This window comes from Megachile rotundata, chromosome 13 (genome assembly GCF_050947335.1).
Source record: "Megachile rotundata isolate GNS110a chromosome 13, iyMegRotu1, whole genome shotgun sequence".
NCBI classification, from domain to species: domain Eukaryota; kingdom Metazoa; phylum Arthropoda; class Insecta; order Hymenoptera; family Megachilidae; genus Megachile; species Megachile rotundata.
Window position 1 is genome coordinate 4345667 of NC_134995.1, and position 26064 is coordinate 4371730.

Consider the following 26064-nt stretch of genomic DNA (forward strand, 5'->3'; position numbering starts at 1 on the left):
AATTCGTTTTCCCTGGCACGTATTTTTCAGACTATTTTCGAAAATCGCTTCACGATCTCATTCTAAACTTAGAAACTCAGAAAGCTCGAAATTATTCGGGAAATTGTTCAATAGTGAGCTATGTTATTAGCATGGGTTTAAACGTATGTGCCATATAACGTGCAAGAGCTGCAGAATTTCAAAACGCAATCATTCGAGAAATTCGTATAATATACCTCGAAAATCTGACAATATTCGGAGTGGAACCGTGAATACGATAACTTCCTCCCGAAAATTGCCTCGAATTTTTGTAAATCATTCCATTTCGAATCGTTCTTCCAAATGACACGAAAAACATCGAGCGGTGCGGGTTGCACGCTGTCAGCGAGTGTTCAAATCGTTATGAAACCGTCATGACGGAATTGACGTTAATTTATGTGAATTCGATGTTGCAAAAATATGGTGTTGCGTTATGTCAAGGTTTTCCGTATCGATTATCAAAACAGATGAAAAAAAAGGAGGAAACGATGGATGGAGTTAAAGAAAGGGTGAGAGGAGGAGGGGAATGGGTAGGCAGGTCGCGGCTGTGAAACGCCATTGGCTGCGTGGTCCTCGCCGCGATTGTAAATCAATTAGGTCGCATTGTAAATAAATCACCGTTTTACAACTCTGCCATGCCGCACCATGCGACATTCGTATGAAATTTATCGTCCATTTTCGTTCGAGTCACTTCGATTTTGGCGCTTGGTGCGGCACCGCATTCATAGAAGCCCTGTAACATACTATTAAACCTTATATTTTTATGCAAAATACTATGTTTCTTCCGTTTGTCTATGCTTTTCTTTTATGAAGTGGACAAAGACGAATACTTCCCTTCTGCGAAGTCTCCTCTCTTGTATTTTGTTAATTATACGATTTACGATTAAGATTAGGGTACCAGGAGTTTCACTGTCATGCTTGGAGACATTTTTTATACCTTGAAGGTTCTGTGACCACCCTCTAATAAAAGATAACTTATACAAATTTGCAAAGTATACACAAAAATTCCGTAAATGCTTCAGAACTTTGTCACTATTAAAAAGTGAAGAAATAGTAACTGATCCTATGTTCATTAGTAGCTGACCACTTATGCTAGAAGAAATATACAGGGTGGCTCACCACATTTTGCCATCTAGATTTGCGTCATTATTATTACTCATAGCAAACAATATTTCAAATGAAGTTAAATTGGTCTGAGAAGGGCATATGCTAGTGGTATATTTTTTTGTAGGTGGACGTGTAAAGGACATATGAAGGTCATTAATGTTTTTTTTAAATGGAATCATATATTTTTTATTGAATCAGCTCATACTCCTTCATATTCTTCACAAAAAATTATTAATCTATTTATGTAAAAAAATCATTAGTTTAGGAGATATTTTATATCAGTAATATATCAGTAAATGTCATCAATGTATTTATCAATGAATTGTATAAAAATTTAAGCGTAACCCACACATAATAAAATTTCATTGTACATTTAAGATCAAATTTTATTTATTTGTCTGAATATCATATATTACTATCCTGTTGTCAAACATGTAGTTTCAATAAAATATGAAAAATAGTATATTCATATACATCGATAAAATACAAACAAGTGATAAATATGTAAATAAAATGATAGAAATGATTGCTAAAAAATGTATATAAGCTATAAGTATATTGATAGAATAAAAGAAAAATATTTTTTACCATTTCTACTACAAGAACACGCAGCTGTAATTGAATTTATACCAAGGAGTTGTATGCTGAATTTAACAGCACTTTTTAAGCTGCTGTTGCGTATAATGGATTTTAAGAGAAAACGCAGTGTAGCGTAATAATTTCGGTACTGAAAAATGCACACTTCAAAATCTGTTCCTACCCAACATGTTGCGCATTTGCACAAATGCATACATGTGCAAAATGCGATTTCGTAATTTTAGTAGTTTGCAGCCAAAAAGCAATATTTTATCGTACTTTTTTCACAGATATTCTCGAAACTATACTTCAGAGTCTTGTACAGCCGGATTTTACATTTTCATTTTAAAAACTTTTTAAAACTTCACAATGCGAAAACATATAGAAACATTTTTTGTATGTTCGTAAGAGTATTAATGTGAGTGTAATTAATATTAGTGTAAACTGTAAAGAAAAGACTTTGGTTGCACAAGTATTTGTAAACCGTTTTTCATTTTTTTTTTTTTTTTTTTTTTTTTTAAGAAAATAGCTATGAAAAAATTTCTTAAATTCAATTTGAAATATTAATTTAGGGTTTGTTTACAACGCTATCGTTGGCTAAAATGTTAACACATTGTGTTCGAAGGTATTTTTGCTGTTGTCTGATATCAATCTCAAAAGTTTTTTGTTAAAATTACTTCTTTAGTTAAAAAATTTGTCTAAGGAGGGACCATCCCACAGTGATAATTTCCGATTTTAATGATATGCATGTAATATAATTCTCAAAAAATATTCGACACGTTTCTGTTTTTAGCTGCTAACATTCATGTTATAGGCCTCCAAAATGCAAGGGTGTGGATCATATTTTGCTAAATATCTTGAAAACCTGGCAGAGCTAGAATGATGGTTTAAAATGCAAGATGATATGTTCTTTTATGAGGAATTCAAACATGAAAATAGTTTTTAAAAATTCTCATTTGTTCATATTAAAAAATTACACTTTTTTGTTAATCTTTTTATTCACAAGTTGTTGTATCTTACTGTAAATTTCGACCTGAGAAGTATATTCGTAAAAAATGCAAATGGAATTATTACACTGTAATTATAGTTAAGGTTGAAGTTTTATTATATTTTGGCAATATGCAGTCCTTAAATATACATAAGGTGAAATGGGGTAGGTGTAGACTGATTTTTGTAAAGTTGGTATTTAAACGTAAGTATTTTCAGTCTGATATAAATACTTAACGCTGTCGATACCGAACGCTTTGCACAATTACTACTATTTAATTAATATTAACTAAGACCTTAATTTTCCTTGTACATTTTGATTTTGATAGGAAATTGTTTAAAATGTCAACTACTCTGCATTTTCCCCGAAAATGGGATAAGAACGTAACTTGAAGTTAAATACTTTGAAACTTTATTTCATGCGCAATGGGGCAGGAACAGAATTATTAACAAATCTGCTATAAAATGCTTTTTACTGCATTATGCAAGTACTCTGTACCGCAAACAAGTACTCTTAGCTGAAATATAAAAGGCGATATAGTGAAACAAAACAAGGAAACAAACATACTAAATGGAGAAATTTCGCTCATATTGTAATAAAAATAGTCTACATACGCAGTTGCCCCGTTTACGAACTTACTCCACTTCACCTTAGCTCAATGGATAAATAACTTGTATGTCTTCTGTAAGGAAGAGTATTATCAGTGGCGCTAATGAGACACTTTTTATACATTTGCCATAACTCAATCTTTATCCTAAGAGCTTTAACCAATTAGCTCCTTACCTGCAGTAAAATAAAATATAATATTAACAAATTGTGTAATTTATAATAACAAACTTGTGAATCAGTCATTTGACCGTTTCTGTAGTTTTCGTCCTAACCTGTAATATTTTGTATCATATCCTTCGAAATTAATTAGCTCTTGGAATTTTCGCGGCATTGATTTAACAATTGACTTCGTAGATTAATTGTTTCAAATTTGCTGTACGGTATCAAACAATTCGTCAGCATTACGATATTGTTCGCCACGCAATCGTTGTTTGACTTTACCCTATTGGTGAATAGATTACGATCAGACGACTGCGATGACTGAACCAGAATATTGATATTAGTATTTGTTAGCTAATCTTTGGTGTCCCTTGCGGTATTCGACGGATCATTATCGTGTTGAAACAACCAAACAGTTTGATAGTGTTTCTGTGCACGTGGCAATATAGCAGTCCCTCAATTTGCACGGTACTTCATTAACACGATTTCTAAAATAATTTCAGAAGTAACTCGATAAACGTGAATATTTTGAAAATGAGAAGGAGAGCATAATATTTTTATATTTTTTATTTTTTGTCATCAATAGATTTTTGACACTTCTCTGATTAAAATGAAATCAAACACAATTTAATATGGATTGTATTTAGTAATTTAATTTATGCTAATTTCGATTTACACGTTCTACAAAATAAATATATAGTCATAAAAATATATAAGAAGGTACTAGTAGAAGTGAATATTTTGAAAATACGAATACACAGGAATTTTATATTTTAACTTTTTTTTTTAAATAAGACCGAATGTTTAATTGACCACAATTTTTATTTACCCAGGTTTTTGCAGAACCTATCTTCGTATATCAGTATAAATTGAATTTACTTTCATTGCTTCACAAAATGGCTTTCCAGTTGCTTACAGTAAATTCCAGTGACAATAGACAAATTCTTATTTAATCGTGACCTAAATAATTTTGTTAGAAAAACAAGTTTCATTTTCCGGTTCCGCAAAATTCAGTTGAAATTTTCAGCTGCACACAAATGTTTTTACGATCTGACTTTTTACTGGTACAGAAAATATATTAAGTCATGCAATTTTGCACCATAATTCTCTGCCTAGTTCTTTCACATTTCTTTATAAACCAGCATTAAGTTTAAAATAACTACCTTATTTCTACAAAATAAAATAGAAACACTGAAATCTATTATTTGGACAAGTTTAACTGTTTTAGTATTTATAAGAGAAAAGGACAAGCATGCAAATTGATTTTTGAATGTTGATACATTGAAACTTTTTTTTTATTCTTATTGTCTGGATTTATATTTTAGAAAGTTTGTAAATTGTGAACATTGTAAATTCAGGACGAGGACTTATTGTTTAGCTAGGAATAATTTATTGGTTTAGGAAAAACATCGTTTCAGAAACTAAATGGTTTTAGTGGGCCATAAATTTTGTCATCTGCACTCAATCCGGATGGGTCAGAGGTGCTCGACTTCAGGGTTAAGTGTTTGGGACTTTCCAGCCACGTCACTTATGCTGTATCTGAGGGACCAGAGGCGTGGATTTTCTAAATTCTAACGAATCGCGGAAAAGATGACCGCCCTTTTGCTAACCAGGAACCCAATCAGAGAAGTCACCCCCATCGACAATCCTCCACCACGTTAATAAAGGGACTGTTTTTCGGAAGATAGGACAGAATATTCCAGAATCGTGCAGAATATTTCAGAACTTTTTGAGAACTTTGTTAATCATGTCGTGCGGACTCGCGACCCAATACTGTACAACAGGCGTACTCCTGACCTTAAAATTTTTTACGAGCGAACTCTCGAACAATTCATATTTACTAATTCATTGAAACTTAGTTGTAATTTTTACAAGTTTTTAATTTAAATTAAAGTACTTCTACACAGTGTATCTTGGTATTTGTTTAAAATTTCCTGGTGCATAAACACTTATCCATCAATTCTTAATAGATTTTTATTTAAAAAATTGATTTTATTAATTATTCTTAACTACTATTTATAATTATGGTTATAAATTTAATTATATAATAATTATAAATTTAATAATAAATTACAATTTTGAATAATAATTAGAATTCTATTAAGAATTGATAGACTCAATTCTCAGCCCTGGGAGAAATATAGCATTTACAGCACCTAGATTCAAAATAATTTGAAGTAAAATTTTTCTTACACCAAGCAAATCCCTTTTAGAATTCAAATAAAAATTATCATCTGAAATATTTATGAAAATTAAGTCATATAACATTTGTACTGCGAATTAATTATTTTGTAAATCACATCACCATTTTGCACTCGAAATTAATTTTTGTCATCCCTTTTTATTAGCCTCTTTGCAAATCAAATTTAACGTCTGACAAATCACATTCACTCTTCCACCAAATTCACCTCTGTGTATATCAAAGTTTTCTATAAACTATACTAAAATTTTCTATAAACCTAACAAATGTATTTACAATGTATTCAAAAGTTTCAATTGTATTTATACCATATTGTTCCAATTCTCTCTTCAAGGAGTGTTACAGAAATATTTTACTAAACTTTTTGAGAGGGCTGATACAACAAGCAGTATACATTTGAAACTGGTATACAAATTACAATTTCTTATTTTAACTATTTATTTTAGGTTGCTTGATAACCTGGTATCAAACTTATTACTATAAAGAATATAGACAATAACTTCTAAACTAATATTAGTATAAAAATAGACAACTTGCGAATCATAAAATTGATCAAAGAGAATATTATAATAAAATGTTATGAATGCGTTTTGAACTTTGGAATGTAGAATAGTATGTAATATAAATGTGTGATAATTTCCTCGGTAAAATTTGGTAGAAAAAAATTAAGAGGGAAAGGAATTTGTATATTGTCCGATCTGATCTCGGCATCGTCAAATTTGCCAAGGCAATGTACCGCCATAGTTACTACACATTCATAGTGATATCAGCTACATGATGGAATGACTAGGTCCGTATAAAGTTTAAAATGAAAATACCTCAAAAATGAAAGCCCATTCTGAAGAAACTTATGGGGGTTTGTAATACCTCATGCGTACCACAACTTCAATATACCGTCGTTACAAAAGCGATTTCCGCACCCGTTCCTTCTCTTTGTAAGGTTACACACGTGCATATAAAGTTAGGTTGTTCGTCCATGTTGCGTCATAGACACGTCATCTGAACCAATAGACCTTCGTTCATGGAGTCACAAAGAAAAACAACCGCATAACCTAAAAAGGAAACAAAATACGCTATGCGGGAATGTACGTATCCATGACATGGCGTTCTGTAAACGAACGACTTCAATTCCGTCTCAATCTCTTTTCTAAATAATAAGAGAATCATCATTTAGGAACCTATTGTTAAAACGAACATCACTTGGACTATTTCTTATAAAGAAAGAATCAATACTTTTCCAATTTCTGCGACAATATCGGAAACGTGGAGAGGTATAGCACGTCATTTGGAGAAATAAATGTGAACGTATTTTCAGGCTGTCGCTCACAAAAAAAGTATTACTATATTAAGACATGCTTACCGTCATGTGATATTTGTAACTAATTGTTCGTATATTATTAAAAATAATAAAGGAATACGAAGCATGCGAAACTTATCTTTTATATGGGATCTTTAATGATGGGCAATTTCGGTAATTTGACAATATTATTATTATGTTATTATATTGACAATATTATTAATATTATTATTACATTATTATATTGACAATGTTATTATTATATTGTTATATTACTGGAAATATGTAAATAATCATGATAACCGTTATGCTGAACATTCTTTATAAAAAAGGATTAGAACATCAAAAACTTCATGTTTTAATCTGTGTTCATATATTTTTCATTTCAGGAAACATGCGACGCATAAGTTCTGCATTGGTGATCGTTTAAACCGCGTGCATCGCCACGAATCGATTATTTAATTGTCGTTATACATATAGATACCGCCAATGTGTTCGTCGATTTATTTAATTCAGATTTCCAATCGTTTTAATTATTCATGGGACTCCCGATAAAATATTTACCCGAATCTGCGGTAGTCATCATTTTTTCATTCATAAGTGCTCTTGCAAAACCATGAAATATAACTCTTGGTACATTTCACAGATTAATGTGTTAATAACAGAACGTATTACTTCTCCGTGTAATTTCATTATATCTCTATTATATTCTATTTATATCTATTACATATCTCACGTGGAGGAAATTAATTTACATAAAGCTGTAATTTCAGGAAACAGCTACTTTCAAGCCAATTAGTGTATGAAACGTCACACAACGATATTTCAGTGTGGTAGTTTGCACGATATTTATACTGTCGCGACGGTGCTGCGTGAAGCTGCACTCTGCAGCGATATGAAGCTGCTCTCGAGATTGAACAGAAGCGAGGGGTCGATTGGTAGCTCGTTCTTTGACGACTGCGAATAGTTTGAAGAGGAAGATATCGCGAGACTTCGACGACTTGTACCTCTGTTATGAACAAATTAAATACGTAGAATCTTATGCAGTTATGATTAATTAACTCTTTGGGTCTGGATGTCAGAACTTTAATCCTAAATATTACGATCGTTTAATAAACTTAAACATAAACGTTTAATAAACTTAAGTGTTATTTTTTTATAACTTTTACTCTTTTAAATTATTTGACAATCATACAGTAAAAACAGCAAAACATTTATGTATAAAAACAGAAGCAACAGCTGAGAAAATCGGTTTTAGAAGGATAGTATGTTGAAATTGTACACATGTTGCATTATAAATCCTTCATAGTTTTCTTCACTTCCTTGGTTACTTTTTTACTAGATATTTACAATTCCTTTTAGATATTTTTATTTTAAACAATATGTGATCACATAGTTACATAGTCACTTTCGCCAAGAAGTTGCAATGTTAAAATATTTACCTCCAAATCTTGCAAGTTCGAGTCAAAAATACTCTGTTTTATTCCTTCGATCAATTTTACCCGTGGAAATACGCTTTATATTATCCTATGAAAGAGTTGAAGCTAAAAGTGAGTTCATTGTTTATTCATTAACACCAGTGGAACGACCGTGCTGAAACATCTCGGCAAATAATTAATTGAAATTAAAAATTTGTTCTCGAATTTGCGCGTCGACTAAATGAAACTCTATATCGTATCAATACATATTATAATAAAATATAATAAGCTTATTGTGCATAATTATCGCGTACAGTTAACGATTATGCAGATGTTTTATATTTATAATCGTGTAAAAGGTATTTTTTACTTTGAAACTAAATTAATGCACTTCAGTTGCATTTTAGAAAAGTTGAAAACATGAACATCCATATGCTTCTTGTATAAAATACGCAATACAAAATTATATTTTATTTTATATTTTTTTATATTTAATTCTATTTTCTATTCAAAAAATGGACTTGATTAATCTGACTTACAGTTATATCATTGCAATTTAAAATAAATTTGATGTTTCTGATGAAATTAAAATTAATGTATTGCACCTGTGTACACTGTTATCATAGTAACAATTGTTTATCAAAATACAGGAACAAACAATTTTTCATTAATTGATGTAAAAAATAAATACAAAAATATAATTAAATACTGTATTTAATTGCAAATATAGTTACTACTTGATATTGCTGAAATGTATTATCAGTTATTATGTATGACGCATTTGATACCTTCATTAATATAACACATAGCTACTATTATTATTAGCCCATTGGCTTATGGCATTGAATCAGATTCGTGACGCATTACAGTTCACATGTGACAAACCTAAATCGTATTTGCATACAGATTTAGTTTTGAGTTCGATACCCATTGTAATTGAATAGAATTGTATTATTGAAGATTGCTAAGTTCAAAATATACCTAAAATTCCAATGTTCTTTATTTATCTTGACACTGTACTAATAATGAAGCACTGACTCTCGTAACTGCCGCAGAATTTTTAGGTTAAGATGTTAAATGACATTACTATAAAAAAACTCTGTTATAATACATTTTTAACAAAAACATTGTTAAAATTGCCATTCCTTTTATTTTTCTGACAAATTTTATAGTAAACGTGTAAACTAATTTTCAAATTGAATTTTTTAATTAAAAAAATGTTGTTTTATATATTTGACTTATTCTTTCGATTAGAATCCTTTTTGGTTATACCACTAAATCAGAAAAAACCTATATATGTTTATTTGTTTGAAATACAGTTATATTTAATTATTATTGAAAGTGCATTAACATAATTTCATCAGATTATGAAAATATAGTTAAATTTACAATTCTTATTTTATAATTGCTTTCATTTTATAAAATCTCTAAAATCTGATTATTGTGCAAAAAGAAATTACGATTTGATTATGTGTCTATTGTTTTCTATTTTTTCACAAATTTTTCACAATTTAAAGCCTCGTTTTGAATGGAAGAAAAACATCGGTAGATATAACAATGCGACTAATTCGAAAACGATGCCCATGACGTGATAAAGAAAAAGTGAAAATTAACGAGGTACCAGTGAAAAACGTGAAAAAAATTACGTTGATATGGCGAAATCAAAAAGTATTATGGTACGAAATGAAAAATAGAATGTATTTTGAAATGAAAGCATACCAGAAAGAATATCAATATATGAAAAACAAACACTGACGAATGTTTGAGGATTAATATTGCAGCATAATAATAAAAAATTATAACAATATTTACTATTATGTACTGGGACAATTTGCGTAAATTAGGGACAGAGGTCAAGTGCTCATTAAAGAGTTCATAGACAAATTTAAAAATTTTTCAATTTTGATACATGAAAATTTGGACTTCTGAAAATTGGTTATTTAGAAAGTTTAAAATTTGACAAACTTAAGAATTTGGAAACTTGAAAATTTGAAACTGTGCTAATTTAGAAACTTGAAGCTTTGGGACTTTGAATATACGTAGCATTAAAAATTGGAGAAATTAAGAATTTGAGAATTTCAATATTTATAAGTTGGAAAAATTAAAAAGGGCCAAAATTTGACCCTTTCACAACATGCGCTTCCAAAAACTGGAAAAATTAAAAATTCGAAAACACAAACATTTCAAAATTTTAAAAATATAAAAATTTATAAATTTGTAAAACTGGTGTCACTTAATATAAAAATTAAAATAAAACTAAATATGCAAGAAAGGATAACAAATTTATGAATTATTTAATTTTTACAACTGGAATAAATCAACATATGATACTTTGATTCTAAAAATTAAAGTAAACGGACAGTATATCATATTTCAATCCTAATAATCAATTTAAACCAATATATGATATTTATATTCTAAAAATCAAAATAAACTAATACATCATATTAAATTTCTGAAAATTAAAATAAACCAATATATCATATTCGGTTCCCGAAAATTAAAATAAACCAATATGTGATATTCTATTTTCGAAAATTAAATTACCAATATATCATATTCCATTTTTGAAAATTAAAATAAATCAATACATCATATTTAGGTACCAAAAATTAAAATAAACCAATGTATCATATTTGGATTCTGAAAATTAAAATAAACCAACATATCATATATGGATTCTAAAAAAAAATAAATCAATTTGTTTTAAAACTATTACAAAATACCGTTTTTAAATACCATTACAAAAGAAAAGAAAAAGAAAGATGTGACAAAATGGTTAACAGATTCCCACTTTTCACGAACTTCTTCGTACGCATATTTCTTACCTTAATAAGCTGAACGATGTTTAACATCTGAAAATTTAAGACAGTCCTGTTCTCGACATGCCTTGATAGTTCAGTGAGCGACATTTGCTACAGACTGCCTGGGGCTAGTGGATTTCAGAAATGGTAATGTAAGTAAAAGAAGATATCTAGCCTATCCATTTCACATTTTCCTTCTCCCTCTTTCAACATTCTTTTGTACAACATTACCACGAGCGATAAAATCAATACCACTAGGGCAAACTTTCGAGCAGCATTTGTATGAGATAGCAATGGTATTAGGCTAATCTTTAAGACTAAAACGCCACTCACAATACAAGCCACAGTGACGATCAACATGTTACTTTAAAGTTTAAACCACGATCGCAGTATCTTGTTAGAATTGTAACGTGTTTGTTTTGGTAGAGCAAAGGTTGAAATTTTATATTGAAAGAAACTTTCTGTTATGCTCCGCTTCACTCGCTAAATTAACGACGGGTGAATATTGTACGTAAAAAAAAAAATGGACACTGATTTTGATGAACAACTAATAACACTTATTTATTAAATAACAGTGACGATGAACTTTAAGTTTTGTATGACTATATTGACACTGAATGTTCAATTTGACTGGTGATTTAATGTGTTTGATTTCTGAGTTAGTTCTGATTTTGTTCTGCTGTTCTTCAGCATATTTTGTCGTATTTAAAACCTCTGTTCTCCCCTCCTTTGCGCCCTTGGCGTGGTACATTTTTGGAAATGGAACAGGGTTTTTCCCAAAATCCGTGACGTGTTCCTGAGGGACCTGGAACCGTTATTCTCCAGGCCCAAGTTACCCTTCGACCTTTGGGTTCGCAAGGATTATGGCATGGCCTGTGCCGCTGAAGTCAAAGACTCGACTAATGAATACATCAATAAATGAATTTACTAAAAACTAAATTGAAAGTCTTCACAAAAGGTTACTTTCTTTCGCCACGTCGTAAACCTTTTTTCACTATCTCTATGATTTGTATAATTTATGTTTGTTACGTAGTAACAGTGTTCATTGTAATATACATATATAAAAGCACAGATAGTGTAGTTATTACGTACATGTCGCGACAGTTCGCTTGGGAGACGTTCATGCAATACTCCCTAAACATCGTCCCTATTAATAAAAACATAAGAACGCAGGACGCTCGATCCCTATATACCGCGCGATTTATGAATGTGGGGAGGCAAACTTTCATCATATCTCATTCTGGATTTTAATACGTACACTAATAATCAGTCCGTCACATCTATAATATTATTAGTGATTTGTATTATTTTTAAATGGTGGTAAGGAAAAGCGGGAACAAATGTAATATTTTTCCAAAACATAGTGACGATTCTGGAAGAACTCGACCTGCATTTGTTGATTTATTTATTTATCTTTATCACTATTATTATTTTTAAGCTGCGCAATCTGTTGGATTCATACCACGGCTCTCTCTAAAGTATTGACGAATCTATCTATATGTACATATATGTATATCTAATCTATCTATTGCGGGATTCTTAACTAAATAGAATAATGTGAACCAAAGATCAAAATTCCTTACGCAGCAATGAAGTCTAGCGAGAGGTCTCTTCTCCTCGCTGATTGACCATGTCTTGTCTCGTAATATTTTGAACACGTGCCGGTATGAGCTTTGCAGTTCAAGTACGGCGGAGTGGCCCGTGGCCTAAGATACTCAAATTGACAATAACATTGTAAACATATTTTTATATTAACTTGATTGTGCATCTTTTGTTTTAAACATCGTATAATGAATGTAATGTGTGAGCATGATTGTATATCGATTTTGTACATCGATTGAACATCGATGCGTTTGATTTTGGAGCGAGCGAGAATAGAGTAATCGTTTGAGTTGATTGCGAGGATTGTTGTTATAAATAATTATTCATTCGTTATTGTGATTTCGTCAATTACTGATGTATTTTGAAAATTATTAAATCCTGGCATTATTTAATAATTCTATCCTTTTATTTTTCGTTTTACCTCTTACAATATCACTATTATTATAAAACTCCTTTCCCACTGACTGACTGATTGATCGATATACAAATTCACAGGCCAAACGGTGTGAGATACATTTTTCCATAGAATCGACCCTCTTAAAATTACTCCAAATGCTATAAATTCACATTTTAAAAATAACAATTAACGATATAAATGTGGGATCGGTTTGTTCGGGGTTCATCGAGTACGATCGGGCGCGATCGGGTGAGCGGGCGACCTGGATAATTGGCGCCAAGAGAATTTGGTAGTATGTACCATGATTTGGCGCCGAAAATTAGCGGGAGAATGAAGGATCGTAAGGCAATTGTTTCGTTTTATGCGGGAATCGGTAGAGAACGAGAAAAACGGCGTGGCATGGCGTCACGAAGCAGTCTCGTCGTAACCGTTGAAGAAGTAGCAAGTTGTCCGAAAGTTGTCGGTAATTGTTTATACTTGATGTTTATATTTTTGTTGATTCTTGTACTTTTGTTAAGTTATTAAAATTATTCTGTTATTGTTATTCCCAAAAAGCTATTAATCCGTCATCTTCGATAATTTCGACCCTACATAAACATTATAAAGATTAAATTACATGTATACAATATTTTTACAACTATCATAATGTTTGCACAGTGACGCAAGTTTCAATTTAAATTTTATTTTATAAATTTAAACATTGCAATTTTTATATACAATTCTATTGAAAATTCCTGGGTACAGTACTATTAATATCAAAGTACTTTACTGTGTATTTTATACTTGATTAAATAAGTTCTTATATTTTATTTCTGTAGACGGTACATGAAATGATATTTCCACGATAAAAATGTGAACTTTTTGTCAACAGATTCACTTTTTACACTACTTTTTACATATTCGCATTAATTAAAACTGTTCCATGTTATGTTCTAAGTAAATATTAATAAAGGTCCGTCATATATTCTGCATTCAAGTAATTTATTAGGTTGTCATTTATTTTCGAGCAGTTTTAATAATTCTGATGTCTGTCCTCATTTCTCATTACAAATATGGAGGAAGGAAAGTAAATACCTAAAAAATTATATGTAACGGGAAAATTCTCAGTTAATCAAGCATTATTACACACCAAATTTTTAACAACGGAAAACACATAATCAAATTTTATTAATAAATGAATAAAAATAACGAACAAAACGTTAAGTTATACTGTACTATAACAAATTTTGGATCTAGCAAAATTTTATATCATATTCCTATAACTTCGTCATGAAAATTTAATTTACGGTTATTTTATAATCTTAATATTTACGTAAATTTTTATTAAATATGTATATCATTTTACTGTTATCACTATATTACAATAATTCTTCTTACTGAAAAAAATATCGAATTTAAGTTTAACAGCTCACTCTTCGCGTTAAACGTTTTACAACCGAGATAATTTTAGATAATTAATTGAATATTGTATTATATCATTGACGTCTGTTAAAAGCAAGCAGGGATCAGATGCAAGTGGAAAGCTGTGAAACAAAGAGCTGGTTTGGGAATCGTTAATTAATATTGCTCTAGTTATCTTTTCCAATGGCACAGAACAGCAAGTCTTCTGTATAGTTGTTGACAATAGTGTAAAAAAACCACTTTACTGTGTAGTAAACTCGAGTAATATTACCAGTATTTGAGAAAAGCATATAGGTCGATGCTGATCTCCTTCTTGAGTATCGTTCTACAGTTCTTATCAATTAGAACTGTATCATAATTCAATTACCTAACCAAACTCCTGACAGTGAAGTGCAGTTAGTTAATCTAAAATAAATTATTGGTTTTTCGATGGATACATAAATGGTATTGAGACGTTGACACTCTGTGCAATCTATTAATTTAACTTCAAACTCCATTTCCAGAAATTTGAAATCAAATCCTTCAACTAATCAAACTAATCAAATTCAATTAATAAACGTATCGTTATTAAGTTTTTCACTGGATAATTCAATGATCACGTTTGAAAATTCCATGTTGCAATGGATTCAAATTTTAAAACGTAATTACGTACATTATAGCAAATACACATTTTTGACAGCGATACATTTGTTATAATTTCTAAATACAGGGTCAATTTATTATAAGTCCATTTAATTGTATAACGTGATATAATGTTATTTAAATGTTGGTTCCCAGTAATCGACAGAATATTACTTTAAGTAACAATTATGAGCATTCAAATGCAATAACGTTGAATACATCACTTATACTTAAAATTGAAACACGTTTTAATTCAAATTCGGATTGTCGCACAATTCTAGTTTTTATCATTTATTTATTTTGTTTTAGAGATGCAGGATAATACATATTACTGTAACATTGAAAATAACATGAAGAATTATTTAAGGTGAAGTGAGGTAAGTTCGTAAACGGAGCTAGTCCGTACACAGGCTATTTTTATTACAATATGAGCGAAATTTCTCCATTTAGTATGTTTGTTAACCAATTTCGAAAAAGGAGGAGGTTACTCAATTCGATCAGTGCATATTTTTTTTTCTTTTTTTTTCTTTTTCTATGTATGTTCGCCGATTACGCCTAGCTGGATGGACCGATCGGAACGAAACCTTTTGCATCTGGTAGGTTCTGATTCCCCATTGGAACCATTATCAAAAAATTTTTCATTTTCTAATTGCAAAGTGTTGTTATTGCAAAAAAACCGGCAACTTTTGAAATAAACTTTTTTCGATTTTAGTGCGCTTTTAATATCTTATCACGGACATGATTCTGAACAATTTTGTTCATATACAAATTTCGCGGAAAGCTTTAATTTTCGAGATATTAGCGAAAAATTGTTATTAACTTTTGAAATGAACTTCGAACGATTTTAATGTCCTTTTAATATGTTGTCAGGGGCATGGGTTTGGACAACCTTTTCCTTATGCATAATTGACGGAAAGCTTTAGTTTTCGAGATATTAGCGAAAAAGGAAATTGAAAAACGAATATCCATGTTGTCTTTTATTTAATTATGTTCATGGCATTTACGCAGACAAAAAAAAAAGCCCGGAAGAACTGTCTCACAGTACCCTATACAATTCTCCTCATTCCACTAAAAAGCGTGAAATAAAATAATTTTAAGAAAAAAAATACGCCGACTTTGAAATGCACTAAAAAGTACAAAATAATTTCTATTTCCTAATGAAGTAATTTCTATTTCATTCAATCATACAATTACGTAACAGATATGAATGAAACCTATTTACTCGTTAGGTAGTATATTAAATACATTTCAACCTTCGGACGCGGCGCAAAATTAAAAGATTTTCTTGGATATGTCAACCTTTGGACAGCCGAATATAGGCAAAGCTTGTATAGCTATTTTTTTTCTATACATATAACTCGACAGCACGCCACGAAGTATTTTATTTCCTTGTTTTGTTTCACTATATCCTCTTCTATATTTCAGTTAAAAGTACTTGTTTTGCAGTATAGAATACTTGCATAATGCAGTAAAAAGCATTTTATAGCAGATTTGTTAATAATTCTGCTCTTGCCCCATTGCACATGAAATAAAGTTTCAAAGTATTTAATTTGAAGTTACGCTCTTACCCCATTTTAGGGGAAAGTGCAGAGTAGTTGACATTTTGAACAATTTCTTATCAAAATTAAAATATACAAGGAAAATTAAGGTCCTAGTTAATATTAATTAAATACTAGTAATTGCGCAAAGCGTTCGATATCGACAGCATTAAGTATTTACATAGAAGACTGAAAATATTAGGTTGTCGAGAAAGTTCTTTTCGTTTTTTTAATAGGTGTTAAGTTTGAAATATTTTGCGTTCAGTGTATTATTCTTAAGTAATATATAATCCGTTCTGTTCTACCACCCTTCTGTCATCTTTCTGGAAGCCTCATAATGCCACTTTTCCAAAATTCTCTTGGTTTACTGTTAAAATATTCTTCAAGACCGATTTTTATTTCATTAATTGATGTGAATTTTTTATTGCGAAGAAAATTTTTTAGGGAAAGCAACAAATAATAATCCGATTACGCAATGTCTGGAGAGTATGGGGGATGTGGTAGAACATCCCAATCGAAGTCTAAAAGTTTCTTTCGCACAGGTAGAGAAATGTGTGACCTTGCGTTGTCATGGTGGAACGCGACACCACCTCTATTCACCAATTCTGGACGTTTTGTGAATATAGCTTCCCTAAGTTTTTCGAGTTGCATGCAATATTTCTCGTTGTTAATTGTTTCCCTTGGTTTTTCATCGAGGTAGGTCTTGATAAGATCGGTATCAATGGTGGATGGACGCCCGCTGCGAACTTCATCTTTAAGATTGAAATTTCCGACTTTAAACCTCCTAAACCAATTACGGACATTTTGAACAGTTATAGAATGATCCCCATAAACATCACAAATCTCCTTTGCGGTATTTCCAGGCGTAGTGTCTCTTTTAAAACAGTAAAACATGACATGACGCAAATGCATCTTTTGATCTTCCGTCTTTCACAACGCGAAAAATACGAGATTCAATTTCTACTGATGCTGAAAACAGTCTTCTTGTAGTGCTAGAGAATGACACTGGACCAAACAATTGATTTTGGAGTGATCTGGATGTTTGTTTACTTAAGCGCAGCAATGTAAAGCCTCGAGCGACAAACGCGAAAAGAACTTTCCGGACAACCTAATACTTACGTTTAAATACCAACTTTACAAAAACCAGTCTGCACTTACTCCACTTCACCTTAACTACTTTTTAAACTACTAACTACTAACTTTATTTTTCTATTGCAGCTTACTAAGGCAGCTCTATATTTATGGAACTGTAAATATTAATTATTTTAGCTGTAATTAAATATTTGTATATAGTGAATTATGGAGTCAGCTGTCGCACGCTCCATATTAAGGGTGTCCCATTTAAATTGACATTGTAAAAAATCTTGAAATGAAATAATCTGCCTATTTACATAGTGATCGAAGATGAAACATAAATCAAATTGACGTCCAGTATTTTTGAAAATACTGTAACCGTAATTTAACTTGAATTCGTAACATTCATCTTCCATTGAGCCGTTTATTTTGAAGACGAGTCAAATCCATTTTAGAAAAGAGTGACAAAAATTATAACAGCAGATAAAACTTAATAATGACTTAATAATAACTCAATAATCGGAAGATTGGTAAAACTTACCAATTCCTAGTTCTAATTCGATGATCAGCGGCTGTAATACGTATTAAGTACTGTTATAGTATTATAGTGCATTAAATAACTACTTACTCTATTAAGTTTTCTTTTTTAGTTGAGAGAAAGTGATGATCTCGCAAGGAGTCGTCGAAGTCTACAAAAAATGCGATCACGTCACATGTGCGCAAGGATCCCGTTTGTTTCCTGGCAGCCAATGTTTTCAGACCCAGTCAGTCACTGCTAACATGTTTTCACGGGACAGTAAATCGCGACTTTTACTGTCATGCCACGAAATACAGTGACTTTTCTCGTTGTGAAAAGCAGTAATCGCGTTGTTATGACATTGGATTTCACGTTGCAAGTTTAATAGGGACAGTAAATTGTGATTTTGACTCATACACAGACTATTATCACTGTGGTCGGCATAGAAACTAGAGGCCAACAGTAAATATCCGATCACACTTGTCCGGTCATTTGAGAGACCGTAGTTAATAAAAAATGTGCACTTTCCTTTTTTATTTTAATAACTACATTTCAGAATTTCATATCATTATTCCCGCAGGCTTTTTTTACTAACGAAACTTGCAGAAAAAAAAAATTAAAGAATTAAAGCACTTCGTGCAAAATTATTATAGGTTCGCTTTTTAGTGTTCGGTAAAAATTTGACTATTTCTTTTTATAAAAAATACTAGATATTTGTAGGCTAAAAGACTTAAATTAGCTTATAAGCATCAACTTATTTATTAATTAATTACAACAACATTGTTTTCAATAATCAATTACTGCTGTGTCAGGATTAGTTAAATGGAAAATTCAGGTTTTCATGCTCTTAATGTTCCCAATTAAATTTTAATTAGTTTCTTCCTACGCTCCAACAATGACGACTTTAAATTCCTGATTCATCGAATATTCTTTGTTCTCTCCATAAATTCGATCGACAAATACCGTACATTTTCAATAATATTCATATCTGAAGAAACTGTCGGCCATTTTAAAGTTTGAATATTGTACTTAAAGCACATTTGTGTGCTTGCGATGAATAGACTGTTCTGCTGTGAATATTTCATCATGTTTTTGAGGGTAACAGAAAACGTGACTCAAAAAACCATTTCCTAAATGGAAGAAAACCATTTTCTTTTGAAGCGACCATTTTTACATTACCATTTTTATTTTACTTTTCTCAACGAGGAAAAGGCACGAGTCGAATCGAACAAGAATAATAAATTCTTTAGACCCAAAAAACCGTTAATTATCTTCTTTATTTGAAAATCGGAAGCTTAAATAATAAATTGAAATTTGCTTTGTGTATACGAACCTTACTGCAATCAGCAACGCAATAAAATTATATATACATGACAGGCTATTTGTGTTTTATTACGCTTTGTTTTTAACTTTTTGGTAAACAGCCAACTTGGAAATTAACGCAATACCGTTATCGTTAAAAATCGAGAAAATCGATACGGTATTTCATTTGTAGTTTCATTAATCGGAAACGATTAAAACGATATTAACAGCTAAATGCGAGATGATATTTATGCAGAGCATGATATAAATTAAACTGAAAGAAAATGAGAAAATAAATGGGCGATATTTGTTTTTGACAATATATACGTCAAAATAAATTATTCATTAACACTGGCAGCAAACAACGAATTGGATTCGATCCAGACACCTCGCGTGACACGCCATGTTGTACGTCACGAGTGCAGAAAAATTATCTTCCTCTTCGTTTTTTTCGTTCATATAAAATGAATACCCTCATCACGTGTAGAACTTTCCAGTTTAGATTGATCTCACCCTACAACATTCAAGCAAATTTAAAGCAAAATTTAAATACACTTTTCTGCCACCTAAATAATTCATTATTTAATCAGCAGTGGTTCATGAATTAGTTTCAAGTTTAGAAGGGAGAAGCTGTGCGAGGAATTTTCAACTTTTTTGTATTGATTTTAGAAGCCGAATATTTTTAGAAATTCCTAAGGGTAACGTTAATTTAATTTTTCTACTACTTTCAATTTTATTAATTATGAATTATAAATTATTATACAGTTGGAAGATATTGATACAATTATAAATTATGGAATATTATAAAATTATAAATCATTAAATATTATTCAATAATAAATTATATAATATTATGTAATAATAAATTATAAAATATTATATGGTCGTCAGTTATGAAATAATATAAAATTTTTAATTTGTATGAAATAGTACAAGTTGTTCATTATTGGTTTCTACAAAAATATCTCTTCATTCAGATTTGAAGTACTGATATATAATGGCGACTATTTGAATACATAGGGCTACAGATGCTGTTATAAAATAATTTACACACTTTTTAATTTTTAGACATATGATATATTTATTATTACTACATATGTTATCTATGTATATTTATTGTATATTTACACATATTATATATTATTATATATTTATTAAAATTCCTCAACTTCATATCTTTATTAAACATGTTATGTACATGCAATAATTGCATTCATTTACATATGTATTAATTTAATATTAATTAATGTTATTAATTCATAACATTATACTATTATTATTATTATTATGTTCTAATAATATTAACCAATATTAACGATATTAATATTATAATATAACACTAATATTAATATTAATTAATTAGTATGAACTAATATTCATATCTTGAACTAAGATTCATATTTACTGAAAATCGAGAAATGTTATTAAATTAATTGAAATCAAAAATGAATAAAAAATATGAACTATATAAAATTGTTTAGAACTTACATGTGTGAGAATTAACTATGAGTTTTCGTAGCATTATTTCTGTCATCCAATTATTTTCTTAACTTTATTAATATTAAACATTATCATATCCAACTGCAGTATAATAAATATATATCATACTATATATTAAACTACGTAAACAATTTATTTAGTTATTATATAGTTAATAGTATATATAATAGTACATATAATATATAATAGTGTAATATGGCCCAAACATAATACACAAATTAACCCTTTACAAAGAATTTATACAAATTTCTATAATTTAGAACGATTAAGAAGATAACCTAACAGAGGAGCTGTCAAGATAATATTTTAACACAATCAAGAGTACCATTTTACTTAAACGAATAGTTTGCAAAGTAAATCATCTTTACTTCTGTAAACAACTTCCCAAAATGTATATACGGTTTCCTTTCCCGATATACGCCGTGTTTTAATTTTCTCTATCCCTTTGAAATACGTATCCGTTCAAAGGAGCTTTGAGCTGGAAAACAAACAAAAATCATAGGCTGCTGAATCCGTTAAGTATGTTGGACGAGGGACTACAGTGATGGAGTTCTTTATAGGAAATTTTTGAATAGAAAACATGAACGGTGTTGCAAACACCAATTCACTAAAGGTCATGTTTTTTCTCTCTTTGGATGCATTTTATTCGTTCTCTACTTCTAAATATTTGTATTTAACCACTTGGCTATTAACAGATTTTTTTATTCGATTTTATTTACTGTTTAATGTCTAACATCGGTTTGATAATATTTTTATTTAACAATTTAGGTATTGTTTGCTATACAAATTATTAATGGAACATGAAGACTCACCCTTCTTGTTTACGAATATTATATGCTGATTGAAATAACTGGACAAATATTGAAAACACGAATTGCATATTTTAAGATGAAAATTAAATTTCACTATAATAGTAAATATACATTTTCAATCATGAAACTTTAAATTAAAAATTATATTTTGCAGTATAATATTTAATAGTCAAAATTTAGAATTCGAAATTTAAGATTGAAATATTTGAATAGACGTTGAAAATATAAATTCTGTGTGTCAGAATTAAAATTTAACCCCATTCAAAACTTTGAATGTGCACTGCTAGAAATTTTGAATTAAAAAATTAGATTCTATGGGAAGATATTTCATAACAAAAATTTGTGATTTGAAAATTTAGAAATAGATAACCAATAGTACATCAAACATTCAATGAAAATTTTTCATTTAAGTAACTGTAATTACATCACACATAATATCAAGTTTTGAATTAATGATTAGGGTTGCTAAATAATCAAGCAATTAAGATTAATTAATAACTAGAATGATAAATGCAGATGTAGTCAGCAGATATGATTAATTCAGTAACCTCGAATCATGGAATGATTAAGTACGTTAATAACTATGATTGACTTAGAAATTTGGTGTTATGGCAGATATAATGATGCTGAATAGTTTTTGTAACATCTGGATTTATTTAATAATTCAGTTATGAGGTGATAATAAAAATAGTGTAATGTTACGTGTATCTACATATAACCTTAATTCTAATACAGTAATTATTCTATATGTATATGCAAAAATGTACGATATAAGCAAAAATGTTATCCCCACCACTGGGGGATGACCCCTTGAGACGTCCGAAGTTCGCTCGCCGAGAAATATAACGTGATCCGGGTCTAATTTATCTGTAAGATTACACCAACGCAAATAAAAAAACTTTTTATTTTTTATTTTTTCGTTATCGAACTTTTACCAATAGATTTTTTGTATTTTTTCCATCATATTTGTAATATTTTTCTCATTAAAATGGGACCAAACACGACGTACTTCGGGACATACTTACTTGTAACAACTTACTTCTTCGCTTGCTATCCTCCTTTGCGTTAGAAACTTTTATCGTCAATTAAAACAGTAAATATAATCCAAATTATATCGTGTTTGGTCTCATTTTAATCAGAAAAATACAAAAAATCTATTGGTAAAAGTTCGATAACGAAAAAATAAAAAAGTTTTGTATTTGCATTGGTGTAGTCTCACGGATAAATTAGGCCCGGATCACGTTACATTTCTCGGCGAGCGAACTTCTGGCGTCTCGAGGGGTCTTCTCCTCAGTGATGGGTATAACATTTTTGCTCATATCGTAAAGGACATTTTTGCGTATATAGAATGATTACTGTAGAAGGTAAATTAATCACTCATTTAGCAATTACAAATTACAGATGCATGATTGTAGATTATCAAAGCGATGATTACGGATTTATTTTACAAGCAATTAATTAATAATTATGGTTATCATCATTACTTATAATAATCGACTATAAAAGTAATTACAAAATAATTCATAACTACTAAACTTTGTATAAAGGTAATTTTGAATCATTTTAATTTTTTACTTTAAAAAAATTGAGAAAGGAAACATTCTAATCGAATTCGATTTTGCCATATTGCTCATACTCCACATGCGTGTGTAGACTAATATTGTCGCATTTATGAACGCTTTTACAAGATTTATATGTTCATTTTGAACACATAATTTGAGAATAGTATTTTCCATTGGAAATTGTGTATATTATTGCATGTAATAATTATAATGTTTGTGTACAATAATTGTGTATATTTATTATTATTGTTACTTTTCTTATTTACACAATTAGCATTAAAAATATTCATAAAAAGTATATCAACTAAATCAACATTATTTGTAGCGTTCATAAAATTATAAGCAAAACCTACAATTATCACTCGCATAGTTATTTCAATAACATTTAATGTAGCACATTGCATGTAATAAACACATTACGTGAATGCGAATATATACAACGCGTAACTTATTAACACTAAACCTACCACCGTATAATGCACACGTAATTTGCAATTAAAAATAAAGCGTCAGATAAGAGAAGATGAATATACACATTAATTTCGTATTTTAATGAAAATCAACACAAATTTGAAGAACGTCTTTTAACAAATTTTGTAATTTAAAAAAGAAACCTTATGAATGTGCCAAATCTTGTGCAGTTTTAGTTTTAACTGCCTTGTATGCGATTATTCTTTATCACATTCTTATTATTGTACATCACATTAAATTTTGATTAATCTTAATACCAAAATAACGAAGATGCAACTGGAATTAATTTTATTGAATTTTCAACACAAAATCAGCTCACATTACGAAAAATAAGATTTTTTATTGTAACAATTATATACAGGGTTAATCCTTAATATTAAGAGCACATAGTTTATTTTTATAACTTAGACGGGTCCTCTAGTCTATTTAGAATTTTAATTTTATTGCAACAGCATGTTAAGATTTTATTCTGAGGAAAAAACTAAATGACTGTTTGAGATTCAGCCCCTTTCATAGTTGTCGGCTGTAGGCACGTAATAAAACATTTCCCCAGCTTGCCTTCACCGTCAAACACATTCCCACAACCGAAATATAAAAACGTAAAACGATAGTTTCAGACAGAATTCTGGTAACACGAAACTAAAAACAGTATAAATAAATTATTGAAAAGTAAAAAGACTGTCAGCATTTGCTCTATACTTCAAAAATTTAATGCATCGATACACATGAATTTAACACAATATAACTACAGACTAAATACTATTAAAAACTTCAACACCTGTGTAAAATGAGTATCATAAAACATAGCTGTATTTATGTAATATCTGAAAATCCGGTTTCATTTAACCCGGATTTATATTTACGTTACATCAATTTTCGTTCAGATAATTTGTTGACACATTACAAATTAATATTTAAAGAATGCCATTCATAATTTCCTATCGAAAGCTCAAATTATTAAAAATGCAAGTTTATTATGTTTACGTAGTACACTGTACAGAAAAATTATTTACCGTGTATGTTTGAGTTGCCCTGGGCATAAAATAAATCTGAGGAAAAGTAAAAGAGAAGAAAGTTCAAAGCAGTACAATAAGTTTGATAATGAAGGAACGTAATAATAAAAAAATTCAATGTAGAAGTCCTTGGCGTGTCCAACAAAGCACTATATATTTCTTAGACCGAACAAACTTCATGAAGAGATTTGTACGCAATTAACTTATCTTCGTCAGCATTCGTATCAAGAGCATAAAATCGTTCAGTTTAAAAGACGTGAAAATTCCATAAACCGTAGAACATGTAATGAGTTAATTGCTTCGAAGCTGCGAGTTCAAACATGACTTCAGACGTGTTCGGTATAAATCACGCAAGGTCCGTCTAAACGAGCAACGAACGGTTTTGCGTGGATGCACATAGGCGCCAACAGGCGAACAGAGGGGACGAGTCGAGGATGACGTTGCTGCCGGTGTCGGCGTTAATGCTAATGCTAATGCTAATGTCGATGCTAATGGCGTTGACATCGTCCTCTGCCGATCAGTACTCGCGAATTGACCCACCAACAGACACGTACCACCTCAAGCTACCAAATTGATTATCACCGATTTATACGATCCTGATAAGCAGATCGATGGACTCTGAATGTACGGACGTTTCCATTGACAACTCTTGACTTAGAATGAATTGATGTATCTTCATTTATGTCACTATCTAATCTTCAATTATGTCAATTCAATTATGTCACTCTTATTGACGAATGAACATCGGTGTTGAGGGCATATTTCCATCCGGTAGAGTTGAAAATCGATTGCTTTTCCATGATTTTTCAAAATGCTAAAACCTCATCTCGATTGCTCACTCGTGTGTATAAATGTATAGAACAACCAGATACAATTTTTTATGAGGGTAACAAACTTTCTTAAAATGAGCCCAAACCCATAGAAAAATTATCCAAAAGACCAAAAGGTGACTAACGAGAATTCTGGGAGTCGAACCCCCAACTAGCAGAAAATATTATTTGAAGGAGTAAAACTTGAAACTGAAAATTTTAAAGGGTACATTGCATAATTTTTACAGTTTTATAAAATATCGAACTCT

At 30.3% G+C, this 26064-nt stretch overlaps 1 protein-coding gene and 1 long non-coding RNA gene across 4 annotated transcripts in view; one reads left to right on the forward strand and one right to left on the reverse strand.

The window, feature by feature from the left end:
* LOC100881893 (nephrin) overlaps positions 1-26064 on the forward strand; it is a 702710-nt gene that overhangs the window by 327176 nt on the left and 349470 nt on the right. The window lies entirely within an intron of this gene.
* On the reverse strand, positions 1684-12070 carry LOC143265614 (uncharacterized). Of its 2 annotated transcripts, none has more exons than XR_013040266.1 (5): positions 11201-12070; positions 4287-6709; positions 3571-3945; positions 3304-3371; positions 1684-3206 (listed from the first exon to the last, which is right to left on the reverse strand). It is a non-coding gene; the product is annotated as an uncharacterized LOC143265614 (long non-coding RNA). The 2 variants fall into 2 exon arrangements; XR_013040265.1 differs by having other exon boundaries at positions 3304-3472.